Source organism: Leuciscus leuciscus (assembly GCF_965113295.1).
Source record: "Leuciscus leuciscus genome assembly, chromosome: 4".
Lineage (NCBI taxonomy): Eukaryota > Metazoa > Chordata > Actinopteri > Cypriniformes > Leuciscidae > Leuciscus > Leuciscus leuciscus.
The window spans coordinates 50710480-50729715 of NC_138728.1; the positions used below are offsets into that span (position 1 = coordinate 50710480).

Below are 19236 nucleotides of genomic sequence, written 5' to 3' on the forward strand. Positions count from 1 at the left end.
CGTTTCTTCCGACTGGGCGTCTATGGCAGCCCATAGAACCGATTGCGGGAAAGTTGTTTTGATTTGACATTCTGATAGAGGACAGTCCCAACATTAAATACACCAATTTTGGTGTTTCTAAGTCACTCCCTCTAGCGCCACCACCTGTCCAAAGTTTCACTTTTATTATGCTAATAACTTTTGAAGCGTAAGGCCAATCAACAAAATTCCTTTTTCCTCTGATTCCTGAGCTCATGCCGATTCGATTGCACCCTATGCCGTCATTTTCCGGCTTATAAATATGGTCGCCATTTTGAATGTGCTGAAAAAGCTACTTTTTCGAACTCGTCCTAGACGGTTTGTCCGATTTGCACGAAAATTTAACCAGATCATCTTCAGGCAGTGCTGACAAAAAGTTATGGAATTCAAATTGATTCGTCAAACCGTTTTCGAATAACGCTCGAACACATTTTACATAGCGCTTGCGAAAACAGTCGTAGGGCTGTATCTCCGCAACGCTTTATCGGATTCAGACCAAAATTGGTACATGTCATCACAAGCATGACCTGAGGCTACATGCTGCGTTTCGGCGCAGCGCCACCTACTGGTCCGGAGATATGAAAAATGGCTATTTTTGCTTATAACTTCTGAATGGTTTGTCCAAAAATCATAAAATTGGTCTCGTTAGATTCAGGTCAACATGCCGAGTCGACTGATATAAAATTTTACCATATCGGCCATTTTGACTGTCGGCCATTTTGAATTTTGTGCTAAAATGCTGTATTTTAAGAACGCATGAACGGATTGTTACGAAACTTGGTATGGGTCATCAGCACGATGTTTTGAAGGAGCGTGAGAAGTTTCGAAACAGCGCCACCTAGTGGTGAATTTTTTTTTTCAAATGCTTATAACTTTGGGTGTGGTTGACTTATTTTCACCAAACTCATCTCATTAGACTCCTGAATCCTTGCCGAGTCCAACGATACCAAACATGCTAGGTTTCGCCTCACGGTTTGTGTAGCGTTGTGATTTAGCGCTTAAAAAACATTTGGCTATATCTTCGAAACCGTTTGTCCGATCGAGACGAAACCACCGTCAGAAGTTTGGAAACATAGGTCGATAGCTATACGCCAATGCCCAAATGCGAAAATATTGATGTTTAGGGGTAGTAAATTCCAATCAAAGTCATGTGTCAGTCATTTTTTACGTGTTTTTTCATATAAATGTCTATAACTCTGAAGCGAATTGAGATATTTTCACCAAAATCGACACACATATGTATGGGCTCACTCTGAGGACACATAAAAAAAATTGTGGGACTGAGCCTCTTGGTGGCGCTATAATAGAACAAAACATGAAATTCCCATTGACTTCAATACAGTTTTGTGAAATAAAGTGCTATACTAAACAAATGCATTAGTGTAATATTACAAAACTCAGAATGTGCCATCAGCATCATCCCCTAAAGGTATTCAAAATATTTCGAAACAGCGCCACCTAGTGGTCAAAACTTATAACAACATTTACCAAAAGGCTAATAACTTTTGAATAAATCTGGCTACTGAAATGCCACTGGTCTTAATAGATTCCTTGGGTCAAGCCGAGAACATAGATACCAAGTTTACCTTATTTGGCCAAACTTCCTGTCCGCCATCTTGATTTTCATTCAAAACCTACTTTTTCGAACTCCTCCTAGTCCGTTTGTCCGATTTTCACCAAAATCGAATCGTATCATCTCCAGACTGTGCCGACTCAAAGTTATGGATTTCGTGTGGGTAGACCAAACCGTTTTCGTATAGCGCAGCAGCAAAGTTGAGGCATGATGCTAATAGCACTATTCAGGCTTTATCTCTGCAATGCCTTGACATATTGACACCAAACTTTGTATGTGTCATTGTCACTTCACTCTGACCACATCACATCAGTTTTGTAACTGCGCCACCTATTGGTCAAAAGTGATAATGCATTAAATCATATTTTTATTGACTGTTTCTATGATTTTTCAGCCATTTCGTCTAAAATCCTCTTTAAATGTCTTTAATTGCTCATTGTTGCAGTTGGTCTGACACTTTCAGACATTTTGGCATGTCTTGTCGTCTTATTCTGCTTGGCCCCGGTAATGGCTGCTTGCAGCTATATTTATTATTATTCTTCATTTTTCCGACTGGGAGTCTATGGCAGCCCATAGAACCGCTTGCGGGAAAGTTATCAAATTTGGCACACTGATAGAGGAGAGTCTGACCTATCAGCATAGCAAATTTGGAGTCTCCAATTCATTCCCTCTAGCGCCACCAGCTGTCCAAAGTTGCACTCATGTTTATGCTAATAACTTTTGAACCACAAGGGCTAGAAACAAAATTCTTTTTTCCTCTTATTCCTTGGCTCAGGACGATTCGACTGCACCCTATGACGTAATTTTCCGTCATGGAAATTTTTCCACCATTTTGAATTTTCCGAAAAACATACTTTTTCAAACTCCTCCTAGACCGTTACTCCGATTTTCACGAAAATTGAACCAGATCATCTCCAGACCATGCCGACAAAAAGTTATGGAATTCGTGTTGATTCGTCAAACTGTTCTCGAATACCGCGCAAACAAATTTTACGTAGCGCTAACGAAAACAGACACAAGCTTGTATCTCCTCAACACTTTATCATATTCAGACCAAACTTGGTCCATATCATCACAAGCATGACCTGAGGCTACATGCTGCGTTTCGTCATAGTGCCACCTACTGGTCCGGAGATATGAAAAATGGCTGTTTTTGCTTATAACTTCTGAATGGATTGCCCAAAAAACATAAACGTGGTCTCGTTAGATTCAGGACGTCATGCTGAGTCGACTGATATCCAATTTTCCCAGATCAGCCATTTTGGCTGTCGGCCATTTTGAATTATGTGCTAAAATGCTGTATTTTAGGAATGCATGAACGTATCGTTACGAAACTCGGTATAGGTCATCAGCACGATGTCCTGAAGGAGTCTGAGAAGTTTCGAAACAGTGCCATCTAGTGGTGAATTTTTTTCCCCAAATGCTTCCAAATGCTTATAACTTTGGGTGTGGTCAACTTATTTTCACGAGACTCATCTCTTTAGACTCCTGAATCGTTGCCGAGTCCAACGATACCAAACATGTTAGGTTTCGCCTTATGGTTTGTGTAGCGTTGTGATTTAGCGCTTAAAAAACATTTGGCTATATCTTTGAAACCGCTTGTCCGATCGAGACGAAACCACCGTCAAAAGTTTGGAAACATAGGTCGATAGCTGTACGCCAATACCCAAATGTGAAAATATTGATGTTTAGGGGTAGTAAATTCCAATCAAAGTCATGTGTCAGTCATTTTTTTCGTGTTTTTTCATATAAATGTCTATAACTCCGAAGCGAATTGAGATATTTTCACCAAAATTGACACAAATATGCATGGGCTCACTCTGAGGACACATAAAAAAAATGGTGGGACTGAGTCTCTTGGTGGCGATATAACAGAACAAAACATGAATTTCCCATTGACTTCAATACAGTTTTGTGAATTAAAATGCTATAGTAAACAAATGCATTGGTGTAATATTACGAAACTCAGAATGTGCCATCAGCACCATCCCCTGAAGGTACCCAAAATATTTCGAGACAGCGCCACCTAGTGATCAAATGTTATGACAAAATTTCCAAAAAGGCTAATAACTTTTGAATAAATCTGGCTTTTGAAATGCCACTGGTCTTAATAGATTCCTTGGGTCAAGCCGAGAACATAGATACCAAGTTTTCCTTATTTGGCCGAAGTTCCTGTCCGCCATCTTGATTTTCAGTCAAAACCTACTTTTTCGAACTCCTCCTAGACCGTTTGTCCGATTTTCACCAAAATCGAATCGTATCATCTCCAAACCGTGCCGACTAAAAGTTATGGATTTCGTGTCGATACACGAAACTGTTTTCGTATAGCGTAGCAGCAAAGTTGAGGCATGATGCTAAAAGCACTATTCAGGCTTTATCTCTGCAATGCCTTGACATATTGACACCAAACTTTGTATGTGTCATTGTCACTTCACTCTGACCACATCACATCAGCTTTGTAACTGCGCCACCTATTGGTCGAAAGTGATAATCATTTAAATCATATTTTGAATGACAATTTATGTGATTTTTCAGCCATTTGACCTAAAATCCTCTTTAAATGTATTTAATTGCTCATTGTTGCAGTTGGTCTGACACCTTCAGCCATGTTGGCATATCCTGTCATCTGCTTGCGCTTGGCCCCGATAATTGCTGCTTGCAGCTATATTTATTATTATTCTTCCTTTTTCCGACTGGGAGTCTATGGCAGCCCATAGAACCGATTGCGGGAAAGTTGTTTTGGTTTGACATTCTGATAGAGGACAGTCCCAACATTAAATACACCAATTTTGGTGTTTCTAAGTCATTCCCTCTAGCGCCACCACCTGTCCAAAATTTCACTTTTATTTTGCTAATAACTTTTTAACCGTGAAGTCAAACAACAAAATTCCTTTTTCCTCTGATTCCTGAGCTCATGACGGTTCGATTGCACCCTATGACGTCATTTTCCGTCATAAAATATGGCCGCCATCTTGAATTTTCCAAAACAGCTACTTTTTCGAACTCCTCCTAGGCCGTTGCTCCAATTTCCACGAAAATTGAATCAGATCATCTTCATACCATGCCGACAAAAAGTTATGGAATTCGTGTTGATTCATCAAACCGTTCTCGAATACAGCGCAAACAAATTTTACGTAGCGCTTGCAAAAACAGACACTAGCCTGTATCTCCGCAACGCTTTATCGTATTCAGACCAAACTTGGTACATATCATCACAAGCATGACCTGAGGCTACATGCTGCGTTTCGGCGCAGTGCCACCTACTGGTCCGGAGATATGAAAAATGGTTGTTTTTGCTTATAACTTCTGAATGGTTTGTCCAAAAATCATAAAAGTGGTCTCGATAGATTCAGGGCGTCATGCTGAGTCGACTGATATACAATCTTCCCAGATCAGTCATTTTGGCTGTCGGCCATTTTGAATTATGTGCTAAAATGCTGTATTTTATGAACGCATGAACGGATTGTTACGAAACTCAGTATGGGTCATCAGCACGATGTCCTGAAGGAGCCTGAGAAGTTTCGAAACAGCGCCACCTAGTGGGGATTTTTTTTCCCCAAATGCTTATAACTTTGGGTGTGGTCGACTTATTTTCACAAGAGTCATCTCTTTAGACTCCTGAATCGTTGCAGAGTCCAACGATACCAAACATGCTAGGTTTCGCCATACGGTTTGTGTAGCGTTGTGATTTAGCGCTTAAAAAACATTTGGCTATATCTTCGAAAGCGCTAGTCTGATCGAGACGAAACCACCGTCAGAAGTTTGGAAACATAGGTCGATAGCTATACGCCAATGCCCAAATGCGAAAATATTGATAGTAAGGGGTAGTAAAATCCAATCAAAGTCATGTGTCAGTCATTTTTTACGTGTTTTTTCATATAAATGTCTATAACTCCAAAGCAAATTGAGATATTTTCACCAAAATTGACACACATATGTATGGGCTCACTCTGAGGACACATAAAAAAAATGGTGGGACTGAGCCTCTTGGTGGCGCTATAATAGAACAAAACATGAAATTCCCATTGACTTCAATACAGTTTTGTGAAATAAAATGCTTTACTAAACAACTGCATTGGTTTAATATTACGAAACTCAGAATGTGCCATTAACATCATCCCCTGAAGGTACCCAAAATATTTCAAGACAGCGCCACCTAGTGGTCAAAAGGATTTCCAAAAAGGATAATAACATTTGATTAAATCTGGCTATTGAAATGCCACTGGTCTTAATAGATTCCTTGGGTCTAGCCGAGAACATAGATACCAAGTTTTCCTTATTTGGCCGAACTTCCTGTCCACAATCTAGATTTTCCGTCAAAACCTACTTTTTCGAACTCCACCTAAACCGTTTGTCCAATTTTCACCAAAATTGAATCGTATCATCTCCAGACTGTGCTGACTAAAAGTTATGGATTTCGTGTTGATAGACGAAACCGTTTTCGTATAGCGCAACAGCAAAGTTGAGGCATGATGCTAAAAGCACTATTCAGGCTTTATCTCTGCAATGCCTTGACATATTGACACCAAACTTTGTATGTGTCATTGTCACTTTATTCTGACCACATCACATCAGTTTTGTAACTGCGCCACCTATTGGTCGAAAGTGATAATCAATCAAATCATATTTTGAATTACTTTTTATGATTTTTCAGCCATTTCGCCTAAAATCCTCTTTAAATGTCTTTAATTGCTCATTGTTGCAGTTGGTCTGACACCTTCAGCCATGTTGGCATATCCTGTCATCTGCTTGCGCTTGGCCCCGATAATTGCTGCTTGCAGCTATATTTATTATTATTCTTCATTTTTCCGACTGGGAGTCTATGGCAGCCCATAGAACCGATTGCGGGAAAGTTGTTTTGGTTTGACATTCTGATAGAGGACAGTCCCAACATTAAATACACCAATTTTGGTGTTTCTAAGTCATTCCCTCTAGCGCCACCACCTGTCCAAAATTTCACTTTTATTTTGCTAATAACTTTTTAACCGTGAAGTCAAACAACAAAATTCCTTTTTCCTCAGATTCCTGAGCTCATGACGGTTCGATTGCACCCTATGACGTCATTTTCCGTCATAAAATATGGCCGCCATCTTGAATTTTCCAAAACAGCTACTTTTTCGAACTCCTCCTAGGCCGTTGCTCCAATTTCCACGAAAATTTAATCAGATCATCTTCATACCATGCCGACAAAAAGTTATGGAATTCGTGTTGATTCATCAAACCGTTCTCGAATACAGCGCAAACAAATTTTACGTAGCGCTTGCAAAAACAGACACTAGCCTGTATCTCCGCAACGCTTTATCGTATTCAGACCAAACTTGGTACATATCATCACAAGCATGACCTGAGGCTACATGCTGCGTTTCGGCGCAGTGCCACCTACTGGTCCGGAGATATGAAAAATGGTTGTTTTTGCTTATAACTTCTGAATGGTTTGTCCAAAAATCATAAAAGTGGTCTCGATAGATTCAGGGCGTCATGCTGAGTCGACTGATATACAATCTTCCCAGATCAGTCATTTTGGCTGTCGGCCATTTTGAATTATGTGCTAAAATGCTGTATTTTATGAACGCATGAACGGATTGTTACGAAACTCAGTATGGGTCATCAGCACGATGTCCTGAAGGAGCCTGATAAGTTTCGAAACAGCGCCACCTAGTGGGGAATTTTTTTTCCCAAATGCTTATAACTTTGGGTGTGGTCGACTTATTTTCACAAAAGTCATCTCTTTAGACTCCTGAATCGTTGCAGAGTCCAACGATACCAAACATGCTAGGTTTCGCCATACGGTTTGTGTAGCGTTGTGATTTAGCGCTTAAAAAACATTTGGCTATATCTTCGAAAGCGCTAGTCTGATCGAGACGAAACCACCATCAGAAGTTTGGAAACATAGGTCGATAGCTATACGCCAATGCCCAAATGCGAAAATATTGATAGTAAGGGGTAGTAAAATCCAATCAAAGTCATGTGTCAGTCATTTTTTACGTGTTTTTTCATATAAATGTCTATAACTCCAAAGCAAATTGAGATATTTTCACCAAAATTGACACACATATGTATGGGCTCACTCTGAGGACACATAAAAAAAATGGTGGGACTGAGCCTCTTGGTGGCGCTATAATAGAACAAAACATGAAATTCCCATTGACTTCAATACAGTTTTGTGAAATAAAATGCTTTACTAAACAACTGCATTGGTTTAATATTACGAAACTCAGAATGTGCCATCAACATCATCCCCTGAAGGTACCCAAAATATTTCAAGACAGCGCCACCTAGTGGTCAAAAGGATTTCCAAAAAGGATAATAACATTTGATTAAATCTGGCTATTGAAATGCCACTGGTCTTAATAGATTCCTTGGGTCTAGCCGAGAACATAGATACCAAGTTTTCCTTATTTGGCCGAACTTCCTGTCCACAATCTAGATTTTCCGTCAAAACCTACTTTTTCGAACTCCACCTAAACCGTTTGTCCAATTTTCACCAAAATTGAATCGTATCATCTCCAGACTGTGCTGACTAAAAGTTATGGATTTCGTGTTGATAGACGAAACCGTTTTCGTATAGCGCAGCAGCAAAGTTGAGGCATGATGCTAAAAGCACTATTCAGGCTTTATCTCTGCAATGCCTTGACATATTGACACCAAACTTTGTATGTGTCATTGTCACTTTATTCTGACCACATCACATCAGTTTTGTAACTGAGCCACCTATTGGTCGAAAGTGATAATCAATCAAATCATATTTTGAATTACTTTTTATGATTTTTCAGCCATTTCGCCTAAAATCCTCTTTAAATGTCTTTAATTGCTCATTGTTGCAGTTGGTCTGACACCTTCAGCCATGTTGGCATATCCTGTCATCTGCTTGCGCTTGGCCCCGATAATTGCTGCTTGCAGCTATATTTATTATTATTCTTCATTTTTCCGACTGGGAGTCTATGGCAGCCCATAGAACCGCTTGCGGGAAAGTTATCAAATTTGGCACACTGATAGAGGAGAGTCTGACCTATCAGCATAGCAAATTTGGAGTCTCCAATTCATTCCCTCTAGCGCCACCAGCTGTCCAAAGTTGCACTCATGTTTATGCTAATAACTTTTGAACCACAAGGGCTAGAAACAAAATTCTTTTTTCCTCTTATTCCTTGGCTCAGGACGATTCGACTGCACCCTATGACGTCATTTTCCGTCATGGAAATTTTTCCACCATTTTGAATTTTCCGAAAAACATACTTTTTCAAACTCCTCCTAGACCGTTACTCCGATTTTCACGAAAATTGAACCAGATCATCTCCAGACCATGCCGACAAAAAGTTATGGAATTCGTGTTGATTCGTCAAACTGTTCTCGAATACCGCGCAAACAAATTTTACGTAGCGCTAACGAAAACAGACACAAGCTTGTATCTCCTCAACACTTTATCATATTCAGACCAAACTTGGTCCATATCATCACAAGCATGACCTGAGGCTACATGCTGCGTTTCGTCATAGTGCCACCTACTGGTCCGGAGATATGAAAAATGGCTGTTTTTGCTTATAACTTCTGAATGGATTGCCCAAAAAACATAAACGTGGTCTCGTTAGATTCAGGACGTCATGCTGAGTCGACTGATATCCAATTTTCCCAGATCAGCCATTTTAGCTGTCGGCCATTTTGAATTATGTGCTAAAATGCTGTATTTTAGGCATGCATGAACGTATCGTTACGAAACTCGGTATGGGTCATCAGCACGATGTCCTGAAGGAGTCTGAGAAGTTTCGAAACAGTGCCATCTAGTGGTGAATTTTTTTCCCCAAATGCTTCCAAATGCTTATAACTTTGGGTGTGGTCAACTTATTTTCACGAGACTCATCTCTTTAGACTCCTGAATCGTTGCCGAGTCCAACGATACCAAACATGTTAGGTTTCGCCTTATGGTTTGTGTAGCGTTGTGATTTAGCGCTTAAAAAACATTTGGCTATATCTTTGAAACCGCTTGTCCGATCGAGACGAAACCACCGTCAGAAGTTTGGAAACATAGGTCGATAGCTATATGTCAATGCCCAAATGTGAAAATATTGATGTTTAGGGGTAGTAAATTCCAATCAAAGTCATGTGTCAGTCATTTTTTTCGTGTTTTTTCATATAAATGTCTATAACTCCGAAGCGAATTGAGATATTTTCACCAAAATTGACACAAATATGTATTGGCTCACTCTGAGGACACATAAAAAAAATGGTGGGACTGAGTCTCTTGGTGGCGATATAACAGAACAAAACATGAATTTCCCATTGACTTCAATACAGTTTTGTGAATTAAAATGCTATAGTAAACAAATGCATTGGTGTAATATTACGAAACTCAGAATGTGCCATCAGCACCATCCCCTGAAGGTACCCAAAATATTTCGAGACAGCGCCACCTAGTGATCAAATGTTATGACAAAATTTCCAAAAAGGCTAATAACTTTTGAATAAATCTGGCTTTTGAAATGCCACTGGTCTTAATAGATTCCTTGGGTCAAGCCGAGAACATAGATACCAAGTTTTCCTTATTTGGCCGAAGTTCCTGTCCGCCATCTTGATTTTCAGTCAAAACCTACTTTTTCGAACTCCTCCTAGACCGTTTGTCCGATTTTCACCAAAATCGAATCGTATCATCTCCAAACCGTGCCGACTAAAAGTTATGGATTTCGTGTCGATACACGAAACTGTTTTCGTATAGCGTAGCAGCAAAGTTGAGGCATGATGCTAAAAGCACTATTCAGGCTTTATCTCTGCAATGCCTTGACATATTGACACCAAACTTTGTATGTGTCATTGTCACTTCACTCTGACCACATCACATCAGTTTTGTAACTGCGCCACCTATTGGTCGAAAGTGATAATCATTTAAATCATATTTTGAATGACAATTTATGTGATTTTTCAGCCATTTGACCTAAAATCCTCTTTAACTGTCTTTAATTGCTCATTGTTGCAGTTGGTCTGACACCTTCAGCCATGTTGGCATATGCTGTCATCTGCTTGCGCTTGGCCCCGATAATTGCTGCTTGCAGCTATATTTATTATTATTATTATTAGGGGCCAAGCACCGAAGGTGCGGAGGCACCTATTGTATCTGTTCCCGTTCTTATTATTATTCTTCATTTTTCCGACTGGGAGTCTATGGCAGCCCATAGAACCGATTGCGGGAAAGTTGTTTTGGTTTGACATTCTGAAAGAGGACAGTCCCAACATTAAATACACCAATTTTGGTGTTTCTAAGTCATTCCCTCTAGCGCCACCACCTGTCCAAAGTTTCACTTTTATTTTGCTAATAACTTTTGAACCGTAAGGCCAATCAACAAAATTCTTTTTTCCTCTGATTCCTGAGCTCATGCCGATTCGATTGCACCCTATGACCTCATTTCCCGGCATATAAATATGCCCGCCATAAAAAGCTACTTTTTCGAACTCGTCCTAGACGGTTTGTCCGATTTGCACGAAAATTGAACCAGATCATCATCAGGTAGTGCTGACAAAAAGTTATGGAATTCAAATTGATTCGTCAAACCGTTTTCAATAAACCCACAAATAAATTTTATATAGCGCTAGCAAAAACAGTCGTAAGGCTGTATCTCCGCAACGGTTTATCGTATTCAGACCAAACTTGGTACATGTCATCACAGGCATGACCTGAGGCTACCTGCTGTGTTTCGGCGCAGCGCCACCTACTGGTCCGGAGATATGGAAAATGGCTATTTTTGCTTATAGCTTTTGAACAGTTTGTCCAAAAATCATAAAATTGGTCTCGTTAGATTCAGGGCAACATGCCGATTCGACTGATATCAAATTTGACCATATCGGCCATTTTGACTGTCAGCCATTTTGAATTTTGTGCTAAAATGCTGTATTTTATGAACGCATGAACGAATTGTTACGAAACTTGGTATTGGTCATCATCACGATGTCCTGAAGGAACCTGAGAAGTTTCGAAACAGCGCCACCTAGTGGTGAATTTTTTTTCCCAAATGCTTCTAACTTTGGGTGTGGTCGACTTATTTTCACGAGACTCATCTCATTAGAGTCCTGAATCGTTGCCGAGTCCCACGATACCAAACATGCTAGGTTTCGCCTTACGGTTTGTGTAGCGTTGTGATTTAGCGCTTAAAAAACATTTGGCTATATCTTTGAAACCGCTTGTCCGATCGAGACGAAACCACCGTCAGAAGTTTGGAAACATAGGTCGATATCTATACGCCAATGCCCAAATGCGAAAATATTGATGTTTAGGGGTAGTAAAATCCAATCAAAGTCATGTGTCAGTCATTTTTTACGTGTTTTTTCATATAAATGTCTATAACTCCGAAGCGAATTGAGATATTTTCACCAAAATTGACACAAATATGCATGGGCTCACTCTGAGGACACATTAAAAAAATGATGTGACTGAGCCTCTTGGTGGCACTATAACAGAACAAAACATGAAATTCCCATTGACTTCAATACAGTTTTGTGAAATAAAATGCTATACTAAACAAATGCATTGGTGTAATATTACGAAACTCATAATGTGCCATCAGCTCCATCCCCTAAAGGTACCCAAAATATTTCGAGACAGCGCCACCTAGTGGTCAAAAGTTATAACAAAATTTCCAAAAAGGCTAATAACTTTTGAATAAATCTGGCTATTGAAATGCCACTGGTCTTAATAGATTCCTTGGGTCAAGCCAAGAACATAGATACCAAGTTTTCCTTATTTGGCAAAACTTCCTGTCCGCCATCTTGATTTTCATTCAAAACCTACTTTTTCAAACTCCTCCTAGACCGTTTGTCCGATTTTCACCAAAATCGAATCGTATCATCTCCAGACCGTGCCGACTAAAAGTTATGGATTTCGTGTCGATAGACAAAACCGTTTTCGTATAGCGCAGCAGCAAAGTTGAGGCATGATGCCAAAAGCACTATTCAGGCTTTATCTCTGCAATCCCTTGAAATATTGACACCAAACTTTGTATGTGTCATTGTCACTTCACTCTGACCACATCACATCAGTTTTGTAACTGCTCCACCTATTGGTCGAAAGTGATAATCCATTAAATCATTCTGAATTACTTTTTATATGATTTTTCAGCCATTTCGCCTAAAATCCTCTCTAAATGTCTTTAATTGCTCATTGTTGCAGTTGGTCTGACACCTTCAGCCATGTTGGCATATCCTGTCATCTGCTTGCGCTTGGCCCCGATAATTGCTGCTTGCAGCTATATTTATTATTGTTGTTGTTATGGTGCACAAAATCTTACCAGTTGTCACTGGAAGGTCTGGGATGGAGGCTGGAGATGTGTTGCTTCCTGGAACATAAAGTCTCAAATATTATGTAAAAAAAATAAAAAAAGAAAGAAATTGATAATGCTACTACTACTAATAATATTAATAATTACCAGAAAGAATTTTGGCTACTAAACATGTTTGAAGCTCAGCATTTAATTTCCTCAGTTCCTTCCCTTCAGCAATAGCTTCTTGATATTTCCGAGTTAGACATTTGTATCGGCTCTCAAGCTCATCAAATTTTGATTTTGGAATTAGTTCATCCTCACTCTCACTTGTTATTATCTCATCATCTACAATATTTTTTCCTCTTTTAGGTGTAGAATGAAGAGAAAATAGTGGTTGCTTCCTTTTCAAGGCTTGTCTCTTTTTTAAAATGTCCATCAGAAATGTCTGCTTTCCTTCCTCAATGCTTGCCTTCTGGGCTGCCAGAAAATACAACTAACGCAAGTAAGAGGTATTTAAATTATTCAATGAACTGAGTTCATCGTGCAGTCTTTTAATGTTACTTACAGCATTATCCATTCCTCCCTTTCTGACGTTTTGTTCTCTGGTGGACTTTTATCAAGCAGTTTTGGCACTCGAATCCTTTTCCCAGTTGCCAGCACATTTTCAATTTCCTCACAAGTTTCTGGAAAATGGGAATAGCTTTCTTCTTACTAAGTACTTACTAATTCAGTCTAGAATTACACTAATGAAAACATCCATTTTTACTCTAGATTTACTTTGATTCATAAATTAAAATGACCTTTTATTCTTTTACTTTAATATCTAACTGGAATGGTCACCTGGTATTATACTGGCAGAAAATAAAATTGAAAAAGCATTTAAATGAACTAATTTGATATCAAATCATATTGTTTAGGATCTTAAAAAATGAATACATTAGGTTATTAAGATACAATGAGCTAGGTAACAACTAGGTATAGTAGCGCATTAATAGCAGTGCTTTTCATTAAGTTATCTGGTTCACAGGCGTCACAAAAACGTCCTCAGTTTTGTAAGCTGTTTATTAAGCATATTTATAGACATAGTACTGTAAATTGAAAGATTTAGGCCTACCTTTCATCAAAAGAATCTGTCCTTTTATGAAGCGTCCTTTCTGCAGGATCCAGTAAGTGTGAGACGAGAAATCCGTCGTATTTTTGGGGTCAAAGTGTTTAATGTCTTTAACATTAACAACGTCTTTAACCCCATCGTCTAGATAATGTACATATGCGAACATTTTGTATTAAAAACGCAGATATCTCCGTATCTGATAGAAGCCGATTCGAAAATTTACCGTTAAATACGTGACGTGCATATGCACTTTGTGGCTCGCGCAGTAGTTGCCCATGGATACGTACATTCAGGTTTTTTTCCCCAAGTGAATTAAAGCTCCACCAATGTAAGTGACAAAAAACAATCTGTTACTCTTATATTCCTCCCAAATTTTTCTAATTGTATTTAATTAACTTTTATTAATTCATATTTTTTTGACAGAATTTAGTTGACCGTTAGATGGCGCTAGCACGTACCAGCTAGCCTATTTCTGACAGATACTAGAGGTCCACAAAGGCTATGATTCTCACTATTTACAGAGACTCATGGTGGTGAGTGAAAAGTCTACTAGCTATTCTGTTTAATATTGTAGGATAATCACATAAATAAAAATAACAATTTGTTCAGCACAAATATGGTAGGCCTATGTCTCGTTGCAACCTTAACGTTACATTGTTTAACAGAGTTTAAGAACCAGACAACAACAGAGGGACTAAAATGAAGAGGTATAAGCAGTACCTGGAGCCAGATACTACTTATCTGTTGCCAAGGACAACAAAATTTAGATCAAACACTTATAGCTCCAACAATGACGCACCTGGACCATCTAACAATGAGCACCCTGAACTAGGGGACAGAAATAGTGTAAATGGCACTGAAGTACATAATGAGGAAGAAAGTGAGACAAACGAAGCAAGCGACGGAGAAGCAATGGAATTGGAGGAAGGAAACTGTGTAGATGGTGACAGTGAAACGGCAAGTGATGGGGAAGTCACTGAAGCCGATGAAAGTGATGAAGGCAGTGATGTTGAGGAACATGATGGAGAAGAAAGCCAGTCATTTGCACATGATACTGGTCCAAAATTTTATGAAAATCTAAATGTCCCAGTATGCAGATTTCTCTCAATTACAAAGGCTGAACTCCTCCTGCTGCTCATAACATTCACACTAAAGGCCAATTTATACTTCTGCGTCGAGTGTACGCCGTAGTGTACGTCGTAGGCTACGCACGTAGGTGACTCCGTCGTGAGCATTTATACTTCTGCGTTATGTTTGTGTTGCTCTACAGTTACACCACCGAGACGCTAGTTGGCGGGGGCGGGTTTTAATTTTCCACTGTGTTTAGATTCCTCGCGGCTGTTTTGAGTTTAGCCTACTAGCGTCTGAAAGAGAGTGGATCATGTTGGAGTTGGAGCTTACGAGGTGGAAAAACAGTTTTATTGAAATCACTAAAACTAAAAGGCAGAAACGAGAGAAGGCGTCGGAGGAGATGGTACGTGCAACCTGTGAACCTGTTGACGGTTGAACCGAATTTAAAAATGACGGGCGGTGCAGAAGAACACGCCGGATATGTGTAGGAGGAAATGCGATGCTACCAAGCCGACCAATCACAGATCTTGCGGTCCGCGTCGCCGCGACGCGTAGTTACATTTTTGAGGAGGTGCGCGTCAGGGTACGGCGAAGGGTACGACGTATGATACACGTCTATGCGTATGCTACGCCGTACCTACTACGCGCACCCGACGCAGAAGTATAAATTGGCCTTAAGGCACAATTTATCATTTGCTGCACTGATTGACCTTTTGAAACCGATTAATTTTGTTTTCTCTAAAACAGTACTGCCAGCCAGTAAGCACATGCTTAGTAAGGTGTTCACACACTTCAGTCAGAGAACAGAACTTAATTTCCTTTGTACATTCTGTCAGTCATATCTTGCAAGTCATAAAAACAATAATCAGAGGAAACACTATGTGTGTTCACACTGTAACAAGACAAACAGTACCCAAGATCTGAAAAGCCAGAGTTACTTTGTAACTTTACCAGTTGATTTACAGGTTAAGTCATTCCTTGAAAATGACAACTTCAGAGATTCACTCAATTTGAGATTTACAAGAGCAACATCAGAGAACGTACTCAGGGACATTTATGATGTCGATATGTACAAAGAGCTCTCGCGCCCAGGTGGAATTCTGCACAATAAGGATAACCTTTCATATGTGTTCAATTCAGACGGAAGTCCCTTGTACAAAGCCTCAGGTACATCAATCTGGCCTATACAGCTGGCTATTAATGAAATTCCACCTGCCGAACGTAGAAAAAACATGATACTTGCTGGTTTGTGGCATGGGAAAGGGGAACCAAGGATGGATATATTTCTTGACAAATTTGTAGAGCATGCAAAAAAATTGGTTGTAGATGGGGTAATGTGGTGGAACAAAATCACAAATTCATGGATAAAAAGTAAACTGGTAGGGTTATACTGTTGTGTGGACTCTGTTGCTAGACCCTTTGATGCAAAACCTCACTCAGTTTAATGGCTACTATGGTTGTGGGTTCTGTTACCATCCAGGAAAATATATCTGCGGAGCAGTCAGGTACCCTGTTAGTGAAGAGCAACATGCTGACAGAAATGCATCAGAAATGATCCATGAAATGGCTGTTAGAAGTCTTATCAGAGGGGTTAAGGGCCTATCACCATTGGTCAATTTACCATATTTTGATGTGGTTCGTGGATTTGTGCCGGATTATATGCATTGTGTTTTAATTGGTGTGACTAAACAATTGTCAAAGTTGTGGCTGGAGGAATATGGTAGTGAGTTCTACATTGGCTCTCCGGACAATCAACGTGTTATAAATGGACGCTTGTCTAAAATAAAACCCCCTCAGTATATTCGCAGACTCCCCAGGGATCTCAGTGAAAGAAAGTACTGGAAGGCTGCTGAGTGGAGAGCTTGGCTTCTTTTTTATGCATTGCCTTGCTTAAAAAAAGATATTCTCCCATCAAAATATCTTTGCCATTTTGCACATTAAATGTCATAGACTTTTCTCCATACAGCATCTGAAAGCGAAATGCAAACTCAAGGAGTAGTAGGTCTGCTGCATTTACATCATCTTTTGAAATGCTGTCACTCAGAAGCAGGTATACAGCTTGCACTAATAGTATAAGTAGGCGAATTGGGACTCAGCCTCTGACTAATTTGTTCACCACAACGGCATCACCGGCAGCCATCTTGTCACAGGCAGGCTTTCTGGCAGTCTCTGTGGTATCTGAAGTAAGGTGAGTGATCAGCACGAACACAAATCCTCTTATCTCGCTGAAATCTTGACTGATTTACAAACGGTTTGGTTTCTTACAAACTTTATTAACGTGGCTATAATTCCGAAAGCTTGAAGTCCATGGTTATAATTATTCATATGTATACAGTGTCATAACTACATCTCTGACATTTATAACAAACCAAACCGTTTGAAAATCGGTCGAAAATTTTGCAAGTTATGGTTATTTATAAAAAACATGCAGCATTAAAACGCAATGTTACGAGTGAGCGAGCTGACTGTGGCAAGATGGCCGCCACGTGCGGACGTCGACCTCCATTGGCCAGCAGCGCGCACGAGACATCTAGCCTTTATTATATGATATCTATGGTCCCAGGACTTTTCAAACCAGACTGAGGCCCATGGTCACAGCACTGAAGTTTTCTTCTTCTTCTTCTTTTTCCTTTTATTGGCAACCGCACTGAAGTCTTCAGCACTGAAGTCGGTTGCAAGATCCGGTTCACGGGGACTTTAATCAAATGCACCTGATTCAACTCATCAGCTCATTAGTAGAAACTCCAAGACCTCAGAGTCAAACAGGTTTGTCAGAGAGATGTAACAAATGTGCAGTATTGAGGGAACTCCAGGACTAGGGTTGGGAACCGCATAACTGGATTTATGAACTTGTTTTTCTTTATTACAGCTACAGTGCATGTCTCAGTATCTGAAGGCCAGGGTGTGCTGTGGGACGAACAGTGCAGGGATATTTATACAGTATCTGTGATGCCAAAGGGCCGGTGTTGTGCTGAAGATCGACTCCCTGCCAGAACCATAGACTGTAAAAAAATATGGACGTAGTGTCCGTAACGTCACCCGTAGGTTTCTGAAGAGCATTTTTGAAGCCTAAAGTGGGCGGAGCCGGCCGTCGGCATCTTGGCCTTGCGTCACTCCTGGATTACAGAAAATGGGCAGAGGCGGGGCGTGAGTGGAGCTGGAGCCTGGCTATGATATCTGAAATCACCTAGCTCGACGTGATCGAGTTTTTAGTTCAGGCTGGGCATAGATATATCTATGAAGGCTGGGGAGGTAATTCTATAACGTTATATGCAACTGACAGTACCAAGTCTGCGACTGCAGGGCCTCGCGCTAAAGTGACAGTTGATGATGTAAAGCCAATTAAAAGTTCCTATTTTTGCCCTTCGAAATATTATAATAGTTAAAAGACATGGCTACATGTGAGACTGTATCGTGATTCTGTACTATTCTGCTAGTTGAAAATGTATAATGCAGAAACTCTTAATATTACTCTGAGAGAGTGTGTGTAACAGTGATTTATGTGCATAACGTTACATATCAGTCACTCTTTTTTTATAGTCTATGGTCCGTCAACGCGGCATCGCTCGTCAAGTTTGTGAGCTTATTCAGTCCATTTTAAATTCTGATTTTGGCCGCCTCTCAAATGGGTTAAACCATAGATATAACATTATTGCCTATGAAGTTCAAGTAAATGCGCTAGAAAATCCGCGCTCATTCAAGGATGTGCATTTATTGCATGGAAAGAGAAAGCGCCGACGCGTGCAGGATTTCATCTGACGGTACATAAGCATATTATAATCTATATCTATTCCGTGAGAGCAAAACGAACGACCCTTTATTTACGTTTTTAAATCTGAAAACTCCAAAAAGCAACAAAATTGTCAGACATCCATTAGTGCATGTTCACAGAGGAAAACTGAAATACAGCGCTGGTTGTTCTCTCGAACGATACTTGACGACAACGACGGAATCCAAAGCCGTGGCCGAAGTAATGGGTGTATTAAATTGTATGAAATAATCCAGAAAAAAGCACAAACACTGCAGAGGTGGCAAGTTCAGCAGCAACATTTGCTGAGGTGAAGTGACGGCTAGTAACAACAGACAAACGGCTAGCATTGACATCAGCGACAACCCACCTGTCACTCAAGTGGCCACACCCTTAATTATGCAGAACTTTAAATATTAATCAACTAAACGGATGAGTTATAAAAAAATTCACCCCCCTCACAGTTGTCATGAAG

At 39.9% G+C, this 19236-nt stretch overlaps 1 protein-coding gene and 1 long non-coding RNA gene across 7 annotated transcripts in view; one reads left to right on the top strand and one right to left on the bottom strand.

The window, feature by feature from the left end:
- The window catches only part of LOC309497009 (E3 SUMO-protein ligase ZBED1-like), a 130425-nt gene that overhangs the window by 109909 nt on the left and 1280 nt on the right, over positions 1-19236 (bottom strand). For 4 of the 6 annotated variants that reach the window (XR_014205310.1, XR_014205311.1, XM_082167247.1 and 1 more), the window contains exon 2: positions 12859-12906. The exons of 1 other annotated variant lie outside the window; for it this stretch is intronic. The gene's annotated coding sequence lies outside the window, so the exon portion shown is untranslated. Of the gene's footprint in view, positions 1-12858; positions 12907-13396; positions 14997-19236 lie in introns of those variants that run through there. One more of the 6 variants, XM_082167249.1, reaches the window with a different exon arrangement.
- LOC309497090 overlaps positions 15050-19236 on the top strand; it is a 57705-nt gene continuing 53518 nt past the window's right edge. Inside the window, exon 1 of the long non-coding RNA XR_014205372.1 lies at positions 15050-18295. This is a non-coding gene — a long non-coding RNA (uncharacterized lncRNA). The remainder of the gene's footprint in view (positions 18296-19236) is intronic.